The sequence below is a fragment of the Sciurus carolinensis genome, chromosome 8, assembly GCF_902686445.1.
Source record: "Sciurus carolinensis chromosome 8, mSciCar1.2, whole genome shotgun sequence".
In the NCBI taxonomy this organism is placed as follows: domain Eukaryota; kingdom Metazoa; phylum Chordata; class Mammalia; order Rodentia; family Sciuridae; genus Sciurus; species Sciurus carolinensis.
In genome coordinates, this window is record NC_062220.1 from 59,916,896 (window position 1) to 59,937,650 (window position 20,755).

The following is a 20,755-nucleotide window of genomic DNA, read 5'->3' on the forward strand; positions in this document are numbered from 1 at the left end:
GCTGAGACTGGCTTTGAACTTTTGATCCTCCTGCCTCAGCTGCCTGAGCTGCTGGGATTACAGGCATGCTCCACCAAGCCTGGTTAATTATAATTTTTAAAACTAAAATTAAGCCATGACAAAACCTACTAAAATTAAATAAATCAGGATCAGTATTACTGAATTTTCTTTTAACCACAGGCTCCAGTGTGGCGTGGCTTGGCACTATAAGTATTCTGCTACTTTTTATCATATTATACTTCAGAGCTTAGAAAAAAGCTCAAAATTTAAGGTGAAAGAAACTGCCCTCATTGTAGCATTTGAATATTGTTCTATTTGGGCACTGAATAAAATTTGCAAATATAGGTCATAATGTACAAAGTTTATATTCTGAACATATAATTTCGTCTCTTCTAGTATATGCTAAGAACTTTAAGGTGATCATAACTTATACTACTTTTATTTCCCATATTGTATAACACCACCATACATATAATGTTTGATTTGTCTTTATTATTAAGGTGATTAAGTGAATGATTATAATGTACATGACTTTCCCCACTAATTATTAAGCTTTCTTTTGGTAATAAAAGTGCCATACCAAAGAAACACAGAACAAATGAGATACACATTGAGAGACGAGAATTTTATTTTTTTGATATGTTTTGAATGGATTGAAATTGAATGCCTTTCATCTTTAAAACAATTGTCAATCTACATGGAAGTAATGAACTTCTTTGGAAATAAGAAAAATGATTCTCTATTTCTGGTTTATCTTGTAACTAAAGTATATTACTTTTGGAGAAATAGTTTAATGTGGAATATAGAAGAAAGAATAGAGAAGAAAGAGGAGAATACAATCATATTCTATGGGCTATTTCACTTAATCAAATGTTTTAAATGATAATTTCCTGTCAATAGAAAATAGAAATATGGTTAGAATATGTACTTAAATAAGTGTTTTAATTTTTCTCAAGTGCAAAGTCAATGTAAGAGAAGTATACCTCTGTCAGTGTGTCTATTTATAAAGTTTAATTTTCCTTTGCCCATTATCTTTTTCATGTTTTACTTATATGTAGTTAAACAATTACTGAATCATCACTTATTTACAAAAAATCTATTTTTTTGAAACATTCAGGAAAAAATTAATACTTTCAATTTTTACTTGCTCAAGTCGTCTACATGTTATACTTTTATCCTGTGTCAAACAGGCACGCCATTTGCCTGTTTGCATTCTTAAGCTTATTGTTATGGTTTGAATTTGGTTTGCCCCTCTGAACTCATGTGGGAGTTAAATCTCCCAAGTGTATGGTAATGGTATTAAGAGGGTTGAAAATCTGACTATGGTGTTTAGAGGTGGGGTCTCTAGGATGTGATTAGATTAGATTTGGTCATTAGGATGAAGCACCCATAATTGAATCCTGGTGGCTTAAGGAAAGGGAAAGAGACCACACAGACAGAAATACACATGATGTTCTGTAGCCCAAAGGGACCCTTGCAAAAGTTGTACCATGCTTTTTGGACCTTGTACCTCCAGAACTATGAGCTAAAACAAACCCCTTAATAAAGTAGCCTGCCCCTGAACAATGCACTCACCCACACTAAATTCTTCTTACTTACCTATTCTTGTTTTACTAAATGGTAACAGTTATGGGTTGAATTTTGTCCTTCTTCCCTTCACCCGGATACATATGTGGAAGTTCTGAATTCTAGTGTCTCAGCATGTGGCCTTATTGGAGATAGGGTCTTTACAGAGCTAATGCCATTAAAATGAGGATATCAGGGTAGGCTCTAATAAAATAAAGCTGATATCCTTATTAGAAGGGAATTTAGAAACAGAAACCCACAAGGAGAATGTTAAGTGAAGGTGAAGGCAGAGATCAGGGTGATGCTTCCACAAGGCAAGAAATGTCACAGACATTCAATGAAGCAGCAGAAGCCCAGAACGGATTCTCTCTCACACTTCCTGGAAGGAACCAAATCTGCTGGCACCTTAGGCCTAGACTTCTAGCCGCCAGAACAGTGAGACAATAGATATTTAGTGTTTAAGCCACCCAGTTGTGGTAGTTGGTTATGTCGACCCTAGCAAACTCATGAAATGACCAAATCAACTTCAAATTTAGACTTCAAACATCTGAGAAATTAAGAATTGCTTAATCAATTGGTTTTGTAAATCCCATGATTTTTGAGAAAGTCTTACTTTGTATGTTGGTTTCATCTCTCACATTTTTATGCAAGCAGATACACAGACACATCTAAGTTCTTAATTTAATAGGTAGGTAAAAGGGTATGATTTTAAAAGCAATGAAGTAACCAGTGTGCTTAGTCTGTGGCAGCATAGATTGATTTGAATTCAAACAAATATCCCTTAATCTTGAAATAGATATAATGAGGGATTGTAGAGTTCAGAAGTCAGATGATTTTACAAAAAAACTTCTTTCAAGAGATGATTCTATTTTAGGATTTTATTATATGTACAATTTGCTTCAGTAAACGTTGGTATGTAGCTATAGATAAAGTATTGTGATGGGGAACATTTCACTAAATGAAATGTATTTACCCTAACATCAGGAAACTCAATATCCAGTGAGAAAAGTGGCTGCATTTTTTTCAGGTAATTAAAATAAATATAGTGGAAGTATTAGTAAAATTATGCTCCAGCAGTCAACTAAGCATAGAGAAAAGAGTGATTTATTTTATTTCATATGAGAGCAGTATAGTAAATGCCTAGAGGATGAAAATCCAGTACTCTTTGGATGAACAAGAGTGAAATGATGTTTTTGGCATACTAACTGCAACAAAGGCAAGAAATATTGTAGCCTGTTTAGAGGACTTTAGTAGTTTGTTAAGACCATAGCACGAGAGCTCTTCAGGACATATGACTAGCCAACCAACACATGGTGGTAAGAGTTATCTTGTCTAAGAATTGGAATTATGAATCCGATTTTGACTTTTTAAAAAACTCTAGTGGAGGATTAAAGGAGAGCTTGGGATAATAAGAGGAGAGTAGAAGCACCAGGAATTACTGTTGCAATTAAGATCTTGTGTGTTTGCCTAGCTTATGCCTGCACAGCTCTGGGGGCACCATGCCACGGGCCATGGTGAGCGTGACTGCAGCCCTGCAGGCCATATTTATGAGCAGAGAAAATGAGCCCATGAAACAGTAGTAAGGTGGTACTGACAGGTGACAGGGAACACGATAAAAAGATGAGAGCAAACTATCGATTACTGAGGGTTAGGTAGATGCATCTAAACTAATTTTGTTTTGTTTTTATTTTGATCACTAGGAGGATCTCCAAGAAGAAAGGGAATACTGTAGAAAGTGTGGTTTTGGTGGGAGACTGCAGAAGATCAACATATTCTATTTTAGTTCCTTTTATCCCCAGTACTCAAAAGTTAATAATTTAAATGGCCATGCAAACACACCTGTTGAGAGCAGGGTGGTATCTGTGCTGCTAACTGTCTCAAGGACAAACAGGACTGCTGGGCCCCTGTGCTTACCAAGGTTGTTAAGAGACATTTGTCCGAGGAATGTGCAGTTGCCTGGAGACCTTATCCGTCAAGGACGAGAGCAGGGCCTAGCCCCGACTCAGCTCCTGAATAGTTCACCCCTTCCCTCCTCCCTTCTTCCTCTAGGACCGTCCAGTTCTGGCCGGACCCAATGAAAATCAAATAGATTGACCGGACCCAACCAGGGGAGGTTTAGCTGTTCGAATGTTAGCCAATTAGAAGAACACTGTAAAACTGCTTGCTTTTCCTTATAAAAACCCTGCTGACGAGGGCTCGGGGCCTCTGCTAGCGTCGTTGATTAAGGACGCAGAGGACCGGGTTCGAACTCGCTAATAAATGACTCTTTGCCTCTTGCATTGATCATGGTCTCTGGTGGTCCTTGTGGGATCTCAAGCCTTTGGGCACAACATATGGGGGCTCGTCCGGGATCCCCAAGCCCACCCAGACACCTGATCATAGAGTCATAAGTGACATCTTCCACCGGTAAGTAAGGCATTGCCGTGTGTTTTCTGGTCTGAATTGCCTGCAGGCTCTGGTTCTGGGCTGGCACAGTCCTGGCGGACGCGCTATAGGACCCCAGCAGGGTCTCGGGAGACGTCCCCTCGACCCATCTGGTGACATTTGTCACATCTGAGCAGCGGGTGCTGCATTCTGGCGATTCGTCGCATCTGGTGACATTATTGTCACATCTGAGCAGTGGGCACTGCATTCTGGCGAGTCATCGCATCTGGTGACATTATTGTCACATCTGAGCAGCGGGTGCTGCATTCTGGCGAGTCATCGCATCTGGTGACATTATTGTCACATCTGAGCAGTGGGTACTGCATTCTGGCGAGTCATCGCATCTGGTGACATTATTGTCACATCTGAGCAGTGGGTGCTGCATTCTGGCGAGTCATCGCATCTGGTGACATTATTGTCACATCTGAGCAGTGGGTGCTGCATTCTGGCGAGTCATCACATCTGGTGACATTATTGTCACATCTGAGCAGTTTGTGCTGCATTCTGGGTGAATTTGTCACTTCTGAGCAGCTTGTGCTGCACTCTGAGCAGTTTGTGCTGCATTCTGGGTGAATTTGTCACTTCTGAACAGCGTCTGCGCTGCTTCTGAGCAGCTTCAGTATTGCATTCGGACGACTGGCCGCTTCTGGTTAACTCTTTGTCCCATTTGGGCTTTGTATGGCACCTGGGAAACTACAAAATACCAGCTAGCCAATTTTTGATTTAGCATGCTATGTGTCTGTCTGTTTGTGTATTGTACTATATGGTCTTTACTCTTGCCTTCTATTAAATTCTTCATTGTGTTAATCCGATCTTAGGCTTAGGGATACTCATTGCAGGGTACTTTTACAGTCCTTCTCCTTGTTCCTGAGAGATTTGTTTACTCCAATCCCTCTAGGCAGAGAGCTCAGCAGCTCCATTCCTCAAAAGTAGTAAGAAATAATGTTTTGTGATCTTCTGCATTCAAACCTAACCTGATTTCTCAACCAGGAAGAAAAAGGGTTAAAAAGTCCTGGGTAATCCTCCCTCCCCTCTGCCTGGCCTTGTCAAAGCCTGCTCAGCGGGAAGGGGGGGGTAACCTGAAGAAAAGAAAAGAAAAAAAAAGGTGTCCGTTTTAAACTTCTGGGCTGGTACATAGAACTAACTTATTTTCTAGGATTCTTCGTTTGTTTTGTTTTTCTTTAATGCTGTATTTTTGAGCTCATAATTTTGATCTTGCATACCTAGGTTAATGATTTTCTTTTGATCAGTTCTATTTTTTATTCAACTAGAGTTTTTGAACATCTGTTACATTGCAATGGAGATAAAGTTACAAGGTCTTATCAAAACTGAGCGCTCCTAAAATTAAAATTTAAAAATGGATCCAAATACTTTTATTCACGTGATTTAAAGGTTCAATTCAAATTGGGTAAACTAATAAAAGTAAAATGTCTTTGAAAATAACTCATAAGTCTCTAGGTGGTCAAACTAATGGAATGTTGATGTTAAACAATGTCTAATATCAATTGTTTCTAGGACTTTTCTTCAACAGGAAAAAGACAGCAAATACTGTTCAGGACACCTGCCTGCTTTCTTGGTTTTTACAAAATAAGTGAATTAGAGTTAACATGTATGGGATTACTCAAATGTGTTTGTTGGTGACATCTGATTAATATACAAAATTAAAATGTTCATTGTTAAATAACATCAGGTACTCTTAACTCCTCAAATTCCATGGGGTATCATACTTAAACATTATTGGTGTTTTCATAGGTTGGTAAATTAAAAAGAGTTTAAAAATTGCTTTGTGTCATTACTAAAAACAAGGTTATTAAGAGTTATGTTCTAACAGATAAAACCTCAACTCGGAGAGTGAGTGTTCCATCTGCTCCCTTACCACTTCCCCCTGCTCCCCCTCCAGTTCTGCAAAGCTCCAAGGAGCTCTTAGACTTGGATTTAGAGCTACCATCTCCCCTTTCACTGTGTTTCAGTTAGAGTTGTTTCAGAATGTGAACAGAAAGGGGTCAACAGGTAGGGAAGAGAGAATAAAAGGTTCTGGGTTTGGAAATATATTTAATAAAAAGGAAAAAAAAATGTTTCTGGGTAAGAAAGTGCCTGTGTGATGGAATACATGAGGGTCTAAGTAAGTGCTAAGAAAGTCTGTGTGTAAGTAAAGGGCAAGTTTCAACAAGTCTGTGTGTAACTAAGTTGGTTGTGTGTATGTGAGACAGCTAAAGCTATTTAAGATTTTTCCTAAGGTGAAATACTAATGTTCTGATATAAGCCAAAGTTTAAAATATATGGTAAAATAACAAGGATTTCTTAGAAACACTAATTTACTCTTAACTTTGTGTCTATTAAGTTTTATTCTTTAGAACAATTAGTCTTAAAAATTGGGGTTTATACAATTATGGTTAAACAACTGTTAAGAGTATTGTACTATGTTACAGAGTCTAAATTTTTCTTTAAAAACTAAATTTGGTAAGAAAAAAAAGTGTCAAGGTAACTGTGAAATGGTCACTCCTTGTATATTAAATGTATTCATATTTTCCAGGTATACAAGTTTTTAAAGCAGGAAATTTATCAAGCTGCTATTCTCCAGATTAAACTTGTCTGTAATGGTAATCTTAAACTTATAAAGAGTAAATTTTAATTGGGGATTTATTTCTATCATTTAATGTTCTATTATAGGACCTGCTATCAATGGGGTACGTGTAAAATTTGTTACTTTTTACACTGAGATAAAGAACTTCAAATTTAAATGTAAATATACATGTAAAAGTTAGTGACAGCCTGATTTGTTTAAAGGTTCATATTGTAGAAGGTGAAAGCACTTTGCTACACAAAAGAAAAGTTAAAAGCTCTCTCAGCCTTTCTTTGATTGATTCCTGTTCTGGATATAATGTTAGACTGTGTTAACTAATATTCATAGGGACTCAGAAATCAATACATGTAAACTTCTTAAAATGACATTTAAGAAAGAGTATAATGCTCAATAGCAAAAATGGGACAACAATGACTGAGATTGGGGTCCCTGACTTCATGACTGTAGCATGCCTGGTGCCTGGGAGTGTTCCTGTGTAGGAGCACAAGATGCCTAACTGCTGTGGCAGTAGCCTCCCTGGGGAGGCTCTGTACAGGAGTCCTATCAGCTCTTACATTGATATCAGGCACACAGTTCTTGGGCAGAAAGAAATTGTTTTGTTAGATAACCAGTGTTTCATCAGTTCCCTTCTCTAGTTCCTGCCCACCTTACAGTAACTTTGAACAGTGGACTTCTTTGAGAGCTACACAGAGTTCCTAACATTGCACTTTGCAGCTGTGGGGAAAAGTTATGTAGATGGTCTAGTCTCTGTAACTCTCCTGAAAACAAAGAATAATGCTTACATAGTCTCTAAAATAATAAGACATGTATAAAGATTGCTAACATAACTCTTTAGGTCTGCATTTCCATCAGAGAATAGAGCTCCATCTGATCTCAGCTTAATCTTCACAATCTGTGTTTATAAACCTTTATTTTCTAATACTCCTTTGACCCTCACTGAACTTGAAAATTTGGTCATGCTGGTCATGGCAAAAGGGGCAAAAATTAGTTGTAGGATTAGAACACTTAAGATCTATAAAGAGTCACGCCTTACCTGAGATAAGGCTCTGCCTCCCACCTTACTGCATGTTAGAGTGACTCCAAAATAAGTCAGACTTCAGCTTATTTAAAGTTATAATTAAAAGATTGGTTTTTTGTTGTAAAATTACTATGATCTCAAATAGAAAATATAATGTGGTTCTCAGTCAAAATTCAAGATAGCTATTATACAAGCAGAATATATTTTTACTCTTGCTAATTTCATTTTGTAAAACTGTTACCTGTTAATGTTTTGCAGAAGTAGCTGCTTCAAGAACACGCAACCTAGGTAACTTGTGATAATAAGCCATCACCTAACAGATAGTGGTAACAGATATCAGAACAGATAGTGGTAATTTCCAGAACTAATGCAGACTCCAGTTAGATAAAAGGGTAAATAACTGCAAAGTTATGGACATTAAATTTAAAGCCCAGTACTCTTACTTTATGACTGGTGAAACTGGCTTGCTGGATGATTAAGATCAAACTTAGAGATTGAAATTAAATACAGAAGGCAAGATAGGCCAGTATTTGGATCTTTTGTCCTCAGTCAGCCTGAACCCACGAACAAGAGAACTTCTCTAAGGAGCTTTGCAACTCTGTGTCACACAACCTCCTGATCAAGGAGATTGTTGAGACTAGAGGATGAGAATCGCTCAGTGCATCTGCTGCAGAGGAGGGTCATGGAAAAAAAGGAGACACCCCTAATGCTTCCAAAGGAAGTCACCTCATCAAGGAGACCCTGCCTAACCAATGGCACTGGTGGAGCTAAGAAGCTGCTCTTAAGTTCTCTACGAGTGGCCCCTGTGGGAACTCAGCTGACTCTTTAACAAGACAGGAACCAGGTCAATTTGACCAGCTTGGTCTTGGACACCCAGCAAAACAGTTAAAACCAAAATATAGCCATTCTTGGGCATTTAAGAGAAATAACAGTTAAATGTAACTTAAGATGTACACTTGTGTTAGTCCACTAGAATAAAAACTGGAAGCTACAAATGAAAGAAAGATTCTTCAGCAAATGTGCCTGATAACTATCAAGAGAAACTGCCAGAGTCAGAAGTTTTTAGTCAGTTTAAGGCCTACAGACCTTCCTAAGCTATACAGGTAGACTTGATCTATGTTTGCTCGTATGATTACCTAGCCCTAAGTAACAGAAGTATAGAGCTCTCTACTAAACACAGGTTATACCAATAAAGGAATATTTTACAAAAATCAGATGACATTAAGTAGCTTAACTATATTTTTGGGGATATCTATGACATTAAAAGTTACATGTTGTGTTTACATTCCTGATAACCTGGACAATGTTAAAGTTCTCAAATAAAGGCCTTGTCCTTTCCAGCCTTTGCTAGGTCTAGTTATGGGAACAATTTCTCAGTTCTTCCACCTCCTGGTGAGAGATTAACTTCTGTCATTTTCATGATACTCAGTGGCATGCTCCAGATGCTGCAACATTTACTTTGTACTAATTTCATTTCAGTACTCATGTCTTTTTGTTCTTCTATCATAGAAGCACCTACCCCCAGATGAGTTTACAGCCTGCTCTTCCCCAACCAGACTTCTACCTTGGACCCCTCAGTTGACCCGATTTTAAAAAGGGAACTCCAAACTGCTTGCCCCACGCTGCCCACTTCCAGCTCGAAGAAGTCAGATTGGTCATCGCCCATTTTCCCTACAGCAGTGAAGGAGTTCCTAGTATTAGAGGGGTAAATGAAGTTAGAATAAAAACAGGTAGTTAGTGTAGAAATAGGGAATCGGGTCAATTTGAGGAAATGAAGCCATGAAGCCATCTGCCTTTGGAAGTTGGAGACTGCCCCTGGAAGAATAAAATGTCAAGGATCTCCGGAGCTCATTAATTACCAAATTTACCTGACTTTAAAGACTGTAAGCAAGGAGGTCTATGTGCAGCTCTGGGAGAAAAATGTTGGTTTTATGCTAATCATTCTGGAGTAGTGAGGGAATCCATGGCAAAAGTCAGAGAAGGACTAACAAACAGAAAGAAAGAATGGAAAGCTAGTCAGAACTGGTTTGAATCCTGGTTCAATTTTTCCCCTTGGTTAACTACTCTGGTGTCCACTACAGTGGGACCCCTAATGTTGTTGTTACTAGCTTTAACTATAGGACCTTGTATAATCAATAAGTTAATTGCTTTTGTTAAAGATAAAATAAATACAGTACAGCTAATGGTGCTAAAGGCCCAATATCAGCCCATTAAGCAGCAAGAATTAGAACAGTAGAGACCCAAGATTGGCTCTCTAAATGTTCTTGGAAAGGGGGGATGTTGAGAGCAGGGTGGTATCTGTGCTGCTAACTGTCTCAAGGACAAACAGGACTGCTGGGCCCCTGTGCTTACCAAGGTTGTTAAGAGACATTTGTCCGAGGAATGTGCAGTTGCCTGGAGACCTTATCCGTCAAGGACGAGAGCAGGGCCTAGCCCCGACTCAGCTCCTGAATAGTTCACCCCTTCCCTCCTCCCTTCTTCCTCTAGGACCGTCCAGTTCTGGCCGGACCCAATGAAAATCAAATAGATTGACCGGACCCAACCAGGGGAGGTTTAGCTGTTCGAATGTTAGCCAATTAGAAGAACACTATAAAACTGCTTGCTTTTCCTTATAAAAACCCTGCTGACGAGGGCTCGGGGCCTCTGCTAGCGTCGTTGATTAAGGACGCAGAGGACCGGGTTCGAACTCGCTAATAAATGACTCTTTGCTGCTTGCATTGATCGTGGTCTCTGGTGGTCCTTGTGGGATCTCAAGCCTTTGGGCACAACAACACCCACACACACACACACACATGCAAACACACACACACACACATGCAAACACACACACACACACATGCAAACACACACACACACACACACACACACACACACACAGTGTTGAAACTGATTTTGAATTGAAATACTGCTCCATTTGTAAAAGACTCCTGGCATATGGCATGCAACTGTCAGTTCTAAAATGTTTGCACCATTGGCTCTTGTCTCTTCCCAAATTTTGGAATGGCTAACTATTTAGGACAAAGAAAAATAGAATTTAGTAGCCTACTCAATAAATTTCTGGTTTTGAATATTTCTGAAACTAAAGTCAGTGCATTTCACTGTGAAGGTCGATTCTATAACTAACACATCATGCATTGTTGGTGAACATTTATCTCCTGACTTTATTTTTGCTTTTAATATTTTATTCGATTAATTGGTTTCAAGTGTGCTTTTATTAAAAGGGTAAAATAATAAATAAAGGGGATATTTGGTTATATGGCAACAACATAGTTATAAATAAGTGCAAAAACAGAAGCCAAAGGCTTCGTAAAAAGAAGCTTATATGTATTAAGTAATCGAAACTAGAATGTCTGGTCGTACTTTCATAAAGACATATTAAAATGTATTCAGATTAAAACTGAGTTTCTTGTTGTAAAATATTTAAAGAATTTTCAAGGGGAAAAATGACACAGAAAGGAAATCAGGCAGGCAGAGAGATGTAGATTTAACACAAAATAAGAACATGAAGTTATACTAATGGAAAAAACATTGACAAAATAGTCTGGTCCTTCTCTCATTCATGTGAACCTATTTAGAAAGTGTGGTTTTCTGAAAGATTGGTAGGCTGGTGGGATTGAGTGCTACACTTGGAACAGTTCTCTGACCACAATGCCAGATGAGAAAATGGCCCTGGTTTCAGGAACTGATCCAGTTTGATGGAAATCTTTTTCAAGTTTAACATAAAACACTACTCAGTCTTGTTTCTACTGGATCAGACCTGAATGAGTTTACTTTGTTGTCTTATTCAGTAGGTTTGAGTCTTGTTGATATGGCACACAAACAAAATCTCTTTCCCTCACATAGGAAAACAAATTAGAAACATAGTCTTTAATTTGCAACAGTCGGGCTGCTGTTACTACTTCTTTCCTTCACTTCCATGACAGATTTCATTGTAAAAGTAAACATACCTTTTTCCAGGATTGGAATAAAGCTCAAGATAATCATTATTGACATGGAAATAGCATTCATAAGTGTCTTCTGGACTTTCTATTATAATATATTTTTAGTTCATGGTGTCAGAGAAAACTTACTTAGACCCATGTTGGGTTTTTGAATTTAAATTGCAGTTCACACCAAATGGCATAAACATGAGGTAGCAACATTGTTCCTATGATTCAACTTGCATATGATGACTTGTTTTTAACATTTCTAAAACTCTTTAACATTCTTATATAGAACATTTTCACAGTTGTTTGTCCAATATTGGATGGAGAATTTAAAATACTGACAAAAGTTTTTTTAAGGTCTAGATGAATGAAGGCAATATTTCATTTATCTGAAGTTTAACATCTTTCATTTTGTATCTTCTTAATGACCATGACTTTAAAAAATGCTCATGTTAGTTTGAACCAATGGAACTATCAAAGCCCTATGTTTATTGTCAACCTCACTGCCATGGAAGAGTGGGGACTAACATTTGACAAGTGGAATGACTCATAATAAATCAAATGAAAGGAATCATCTCACACCACCCTTTCATGTCTCACCATAATTTGTTGACTTCAGTAAGATAGTCAATAATATAAAACTTATAATGTATAGAAAAATATTTCATCAATAATTAACTTCTGATAAATTTCAAGTTTAGTTTTCTTTTGCTAGGCTCAGAAATCAGATATAATTTCTAAATTTGAAGTTGTACAGACACCATATCAGCTCTACTACTCTTTGGCCTAAAGACATATTGCAACTCCAAGAACATGTTGCACAGCAGCTGGTACAGGAAGAAAGCTGGCAGAGCAGACTTGCAGTGACAATAAAATAAGACTTTGCTAGTTGCCACTGTATGCTTCCTTGCCTTGAATACAAATTGTTGCTAGAGCTTTGTATTAACAATTATCTCCCTTATAATATTATGAATGTCTATGTTTTAAATAAAAAGCAAAGCTTCTTTAAGTATTTTAATATTTATACTTCATTTATTTATTTACTTTTAGTTAATGGGTCAAGTTTGTTTATGTTTATGATGCACAACATGATGTTTTGTTATGTGTGTACATTGTGGAATAACTAAGCCAAGCTAATTAACATATCTGTCACCTTACATATTTCTCATAATTTTTTGTGGAAAGAACTCTTAAAACCTACTGTCTTAACTATTTTCAAGTATAAAATACATTATTCTTAACTAAAGTCAATTGAGTTGACTTTTGTGTTTGGAAGAATATATGGTCAAATCTCAATTTTCTACATGTGGATACCTAGTTTTCTCAACATCATTTATTGAAGAGGTTGCCATTTTTCCTTATAGTGTGTTCTTGACACCTTTGTTTTTGTTCTTCACCTGTACCCTTCAATTTTACTGAATTCCTTCATATTTATGTAAAGCTTTTGCTTTTTGATGCAATCTTCCACATAACTACATGTATTTAATAGGAAGCACTACTAAACCTTTTTTTAGGTACATATTGAAACTTCTGTGAAAAAAACTAACATCAATTAAAATCATATAATTTATGAAATCATAGCTATCTGATGTTCAACTTAATGCTGACAATTTTTAATCTTCAAATAAATTCATATCTAAGTTGATATAATTTTAGTTACTTAGTGATATATTTAAAAGTCTATCTGTTGAGTTGTTAAAAATTCAAGTATCTCAGATTAATGAATTAAAAAGGATTTTAACATCAATATGGTCTTCCCTTTATTTCATAGAATTTGTGAGTTGTATCATGAACAGCAAAGAACCTCATATTGTTTTATACTTAAATAAGTAACGTGTTGAATAGTCTATTTCAAGATTTGAAATTAATCTCCTTTCAAGTCTATTAAATTATTTGCTATGGATTAATATGCTTTGGCAAGATTTGTATCTGAAGTTTTGGATGCCATACAGACTTTCCACTGTTTTTGCTGATCTGGCTATATATGGAACAATCTCTTTTTTAGTTCTGTAATTAATTGTGTTTCTGCATCTTTATTTTCTGTGTACCTATTTCTATCACTCATTGAATATAAAATTATTTTATGGGAAAACCATATAATTTGAAATTTCAGTGCCTAGTATTATGAGCATTAAGTTAATGTTACTTTATGATCATTTTATTAAAATATTTCCTGCCTCCAGAATCCCCTTTTTTCCTGTCATAGCCTTCTCCAATGGCCAAGTGGAATCAACAAGAATTGCTTAATATATAAAATCAGAAACCTATCATACACATCTTGGACTTTATCTGTGATCCTTGAGACACCTGTTTTAGTCAGTTTTTTTTGCCACTGTGACCCAATGATATGACAAAAATAATTAGAGGAGGAAAGTTTATTTGGGGGCTCAGAGCTTCAGACATCAGTCCATAGAAGACTGGGTCCATTCCTTGAGGCTCGAGGTGAGGCAGAACATCATGGCCGAAGAGTGTGGTGGAGGAAAGTGGCTCAGTATATTGCACCAAGAAGGAGAGGGAGAGAGACAGGGACAGGGAGAGGGAGAGGGAGAGAGAGATAGCTCTATTTAATAAGACCAAAATATTTACCCCAAAGGCACAACTTCAAGGATATACCTCCACCAGCCACATTCTACCTGATTGTAGTTACCACCTCTTATCATAATCTTTATAAGGGGATTAATGCACTGATTAGGTTAAGACTCTCATAACCCAATCATTCACCTCCAAACTCTCTTGCATTGTCCCACACATGAGCTTTTAGGGAACACCTCATGTATAAACCATAACAACATCAGTCAATTCCAAATTCTGATTATCTGACTTTATTGGAACACCTATCAGTCTCAAATTCCTTATTCTGCATATGACTTCTCTACTTCACATATGTCTCCCCACCCAGCTTGCAATCCCATGATTAGTATTTAGTTTACCACTTCCCCATTATCCTTTACTGCTATCTTTTCCCATGTAAAATTTTTCACACTGATAAAAATTATTATGTAAACCATTGACGAGCCACCTGGTTCCTGCTCTTACTCTATAGAGAAAATTTAAGGTAACTTACGAAATTCCATAATTTTCTCTCTAAATTTCAACTCCTAACCATATCCTCCACTTCCTATTATAAGGAAGATGATTCACTTAGCTAATGATAAAAAAAAAAAATTATGTAGGCACACATACATTTGGAAGTTGTCTTTCAGATACCTTATCAGTTTCTTCTGTTTTCATCCATGAACCTCCTAAGTAACAGCAACTAATAGTTTTCTTGCCCATGAATTTCTTATATTACATGGAAGATAACAGGTAATGTATGCACAATTTCAATACAACTGAATGCTTTTCATTGAGAAAATAATATTTATTAAATACATGTTAGCTGTTCAACAGATAAAATATTCTTTTCTTTATAGAGGCACATTCTAATAGAAGGTGTTATGAATGAAGAAGAAATGAGTGGAATATATATAGCATGTCAAAATTGATACGTACTAAGCAAGATAACAGCCAAAGAGAAAAATGAATGGGCAATCCAGCTAAGAGATAGCAGTTTGAATAGTCATGTGTGCAGATCACACTAAAAATGGTACCATTTTAGTCAAGTCCTGAACGTGGTAAAGGAGAAAATCAATGTAGATATTCAGGAAATGGGATAGCCAATGAAAATCCCTGAAGCAGGAGAGGGCTTAGCATAGTCAGACAACAGCAAGTGTGAGATGTGTAAAAGAAAAAGAATGAGAGAGGAGATAGCAAAAGAGGGAGTAGTCAGATAGAGAGCGAATGGGATCCATTGTAGGAGAAGAGTGACATGATCTGACTTGGGTTTTAAAAAGACAACTCTATCTAATGTGTTGAGAAAACATTGACAGGAGGAGCAAGGGCAGAAACAAGGAGTAGGTGTTAGCAATTCTTGCTGTCATCCAGGTAAGAGAGGTGGCTTGGACCAGGAGAGGAACTGTGTGATCATGGGATGTTGCTGAACTCTGGGTGTTTTATAAAGATACCATCACTGTCAATAGGTAGGATAAAGAAAAACATTCAGGGGTGATCCTAAAATTGTTAGAACACAGAGTTGCCATGTATTTTGTGAGGAAACTCCATGAGGAATGGATTTTGAGATGGGGTTTGGTTTTGGCTTATTAATTAATAGATACCTATGCAACGTCCAAGTGAAAATATCAAATAGGAAGCAGGAGAAATGATTCTGTAGTTCAAAGGCACGTTTTAAACTTCAAATGCAAGATGGAAAAGATGCCTAAAACTTGTGAATTAAATTTGCATAAGTAATTAGGGTGGCTTCCTGGAGGAAATGATTTCAAATATAAAACATTAAAAATAAGCACAAGTTAATTAAATGAAGAGGAAATTGGGTTTGACTGAGATCCTTCTAAGGAAAAAGAATTCATGGGAACAAGTGATAACCTGACAGTAAAAGATTAATTAAATAAATGAATAAATAAACAAATAAATAAAAGATTGGTACCATTGAGGAACTGAAATGGCTGGAGAATCAAGAACTCCCTTTAGAGGGATCTGATATAAGTTAGAAAATTTACTGAGATACCTAAAAGAAGTTTATACAGGCAAATATACATTTCAGATTTGCATGTTTTGAAACTATGCCAGCTTGCATTTTTTGGAAATGGAATGGAGGAACAATACTAGAAGTAAAATGGTTAGTGAGAAGGTTTATACAGGAGTCTAAGAGAAAATAGTGACTAAATGGGGCAGTGCTACTATAAAGGAATTGATGAACCTGAAAATAACTTTAGAAACTCTTTTTTTAAGTTGTCGATGATTGAATCCATTTGGTGGTAAAGGATAGGGAAGGACAAAGGTTGATGCCAAGATGTTTGACCTGGACAACTTGTTATGGATGGTTCTATTTATTCAGCTGGCACACACTGTTGTTGGTTGGAAAGATGAGATCAGAGCTGGACAGGATGCCATTTAAGAATATTGTATAGCGTTTATATGCTTAGTCTAGAAATCAGAAGAGTTGTCTAGGGGGTTTAGGGAAAATTTATGAAGAGTTAGGTCTATAACTGGCATTTCAAAGCATGAGAGAAAATTTAAAGTGAGAAGATCTAAAAGAGAAGCCTGAAGACATCCAATATTAAATAGCATGTAGGGAAAGCACAGTGTGTAAAGGAGATTAAGAAGGAACATCTCATTAGCTGGAATAAAAGCATAGAATCATGCTGGTAGAGATGCCAGGGGAAGACTCTGGGAAAAAGCAAGGACAGTAGTGCCCATCACTGCTTGTTCAAGAGAGGTCAAGCAGCATGAACACTGAAGAGGCCCTTGGCACTTAGATACAGGGAGCCAGGGAGTTATTTTGGAAAGCACAAGTGGAGTGGTGGACATGGAAAGTAGTTATTCTTAGGTTGAATAATGACAAGTAGGTGAGGATAAGGAGAAAACAAATAGAATCAAATTTTTCAAGAAGTTTGTGTGGTGGAAAAGTGCACTAGTATGCAGTTAAATGCTATGTGGTTAAGAGAGCAAATTATTTTTGGTATGGGAGAATTAACCATAGTAAAATGGCAATGACAGGATAGTAGCAGGGAGAAGTGAAGATATAGGAAAGCAAGGTCAGTTTGTGCAGCTAAAGATTCTGAGAAGAGAGGAAAAGACAAATGGATTTCAAAGCCCATATTTGGGAAGAGAAACCTTGTATAAGGGTGAAATCGCTAGATTTTTAGATTTTTGTGATAGAAAGTGATACCTCTCTTAATGAACACCTACTCATCTATAAGATGGAATCAACAGGTAAGAAAGAAGAAATTGGTGGATGGTTGTTTGGCTTTGAGGAGGATGAAGAATTTCTGAAATAGTAATTGGGGCATGATATGATGTTTTTCCTCCACCACCAATTAATCTTTTGAAGCCTTAATGGCCCAATCTTACGGTATTAGGAGGAAGGGTCTTTCAGAAATAATTAGGTTGAGACAAGGTCATGAGATTGGTGTCCAAATGGAATTAGTATCCTTATGAGCAAAGAAAAAACAAAAGTGCTCTCTCTGCCATGTGAGGTCACTGTAAGAAGACTGCCATCTGCAAGCCAGGAAGAGAGCCCTCTACTAGACCATGTACCCAACCATGCTGACAACCTGGTCCTGGGTTTCCCACTTCTGGAGCTCTGAGGAAGAAATGTCTGTAATTTTAGTACCTTGTCTCTCGTATTTTGTTATAGTAATCCAGGCTGACTGAGTTTGGGGGGAGTCTGAGGGGGAGGGGGGAGAGGGAGAGAGAGAGAAAGGGGGAAAAAGAGAGAGAGAGAGGGAAAGAGAGAGAGAGAGAGAGAGAGAGAGAGAGAGAGAGAGAGAGAGAGAGAGAGAGAGAGGAAGAGATAAGAAATTAAATAAACATTAGAGAATTGCCAAATTGCTGGGCATGTGAAGGTAAGCAGGGGTTTGTTTATCAGTCTGTCTCCAGGTTGCAAGCTGCAATATCAAATGTTGAACTTTAATATGCCAGTAATTTAATCTGTTTGCTAGAAAGTATGGGAATAAATATTAAAATTGTCTCCCAGAAACTCAAATTTCTGTAATTATGATAAAAAAAAGAGAATCTCCTTATTTGGTATCTTATTTGAATACTAATTCAGATTAAAGTTTTGAACAAATAATTTTCAAAGTACTATTTTGTGATTACTTTTATTCAAGAGCTTTGATTTTTCTTCTTAATGTTTTGGCCATAGTTGATTAGGATTTCCATAGTTGAGATTATGAAAAAGTGAAATTGATCATTTTTATAATATTTATGAGATAAATGTCTTCAATTAAGGACATGGCCAATTATTTCCCACTGGGAATTTTTTTGTTGTTGTTGTTGTTTTTACAACTGTCTTTGTAAGGTTTTACTTGGGCTAGTAATGATGTCCTACTTGCACAATAGAAAATGTTATCTCAATTGTTCCATTCCTACCTATTGTTTGAAAGAAAGACTATTTTAGTTGATGTGATTTTATTCCCAGAAAAATTTTTTAAAGATTTCACACACATACACACAACTTGAAAACCTTTAATTCTATATGTCATGGAGGACAGTATCTCTTCCTTATAAGGATGAAGAGGCTTATAATTTGTGGAGAGTTTTGCTCATAAAGTGAGCTATTATACATGCTGACCATGACCTTGAGAGTAAAGAAAGACTCATAGAAACTATGAGAGTTTTCTGTGGAAAAGAATTACAAAACATTAGCACACTTACACAATTTTGATTCTATGATGGGTTTCTAAATTTGCAATCTGAATTTCTTTTAAAGGATAACACTCAAAAATTGATATCTCTATCTTTCCTCCAAGAGTATAATCCTATAGCTATAAGGATTCAAATAGAAGGGAACAGTTCAGTGAACATTAACTGAATTATTTTGAGGAAAAGAAAGAACATTAAGATTTCTATAATCAGTATAATATTACAACATGTCATTTCTGTTGTTAAAATTAGTCTCTTTAATGATAGATGAAAATAATATTATTTTTGTGTCTATTGCAAAGTTTAATATGCAACTTTTTGGACAACTAGAAGAGATGCCTATAAATATTTGAAGTGGGCAGAGACTGAATACTTTAAGTGTTATAACATTAGTCAATTATAGGAAAAGCATCTCCTTCATTTTTTTTTTTTTTTTGCAAATGATAGGCGAAATTATTTTATGCAGAAGTTTTTGTTGAGTAAAGAGAGTTAGGCAAGTATCTCCATAAAATGGCAATTGGGCATGTAATGATGCAACACTATCAGGTTATCAGTGAATGGAACAACTTCTTCTAATATTGTCAGAAGGTTGCAGTAATCTTCATTGTCAGACTGCATAATATAGTTTCATTTAAATGCTTAATGTATAAAGGTTTGCATTATTTTAGTCATCTGATATAATTCCTAAAATCAAATTAAACAGAAAAGGAGATATAGGATGTAAATCTTCATTATATTAAACTAAGGACATTGTATTTACCTAAATGAATAAAAATCTCCAACAATTAATAGTTACATACTCAAATCATTGAAAGTTATCCACTTAGCACATCATAGAGGACAATCACCCTGAAAATGTAATATAACTTTGCAATGAACCAATCCACACTTTTTTGTCTTATACATTTCATTTAATGGTAAAAAATATTCGTAAAAGACTGTGAGTTTATTGCTTGAAGGAACTGTCCCTATAATTATGCCTTTAGAATTTAAATTTGGGGTATGGAGGTAGGAATGATAATAGACTGAAACAGACATTATTTCCTCATGTACACATATGACTGCATGACCGATGTGATCCTACAATATGTATAACCAGAAAAATGAGAGATTATACTCCATTTATGTATGTTCTATCAAAATGTATAAATGCGTTCTACAGTTATATACAACTAATTAGAACAAATAAAAGATTTTTAAAAGAGGAATTTAAATTTGATCTTTTATATTATTGAGACAACAGTTCATACACTAGTATGGACTAGTCCAATACAGCCTATTTGATGATGTTCCCTGCAGTCTATCATTATGAAATGCCCTGCTTTGACAGTATATTTTTCTAAGTCTCATATGATTTCTATATCATTCTGTCTTAGTTTCTAGTTAAAACTATAAAAATAATAAATGTTTAGTATAATTTCTGAATCAGAATATTTTTTGAAAACTAGTTAAATGCTTTCATTTTAATGACAGTAAACTAAATTTCAGTGTGAAAGTAACTTTAGTAAAATTTTGTAATAATAAAATATAATATGTTGATAACTTGCTATGTTTGAAGCATTGTATTATGAGCTTTCTTATATTATTTATTTGTTATTCAGAACCCTCGAGGTATTCTGGTGTTACAAATAGTTACCTCTGTTTTCCACATGAGAAATCTGAGATTTATGGATACAAGGTAATTTGTAGGAGTACATAACAATAAGTGTTAGACATTTTTAAAGACTTAAATTTAATAAATTCCTAATTGAATTACCAAAAATTTCAAAAGGCAACTCTCTAAAGTATATCTTTAATCACCAAATGAAAACATGAGTAAATTGTGGATGCTCAGGGGCCCATAGGTCCATGCTATGTGGAGCAGCCTTCTGCTCTGGGCCTGGGCCAGGCTGCCATGGTGCAACAGATCAGTGAGCCCAGGCTTGCCTGCACCCTGGCTTGCTGTACCTCAGGCCCACGTCTACATGACAGGCTCTGCCAGGCGGCAGGGCTGCAGCCCACTCTCCAGCCCACCCAGACAGCTACAGGACAAGT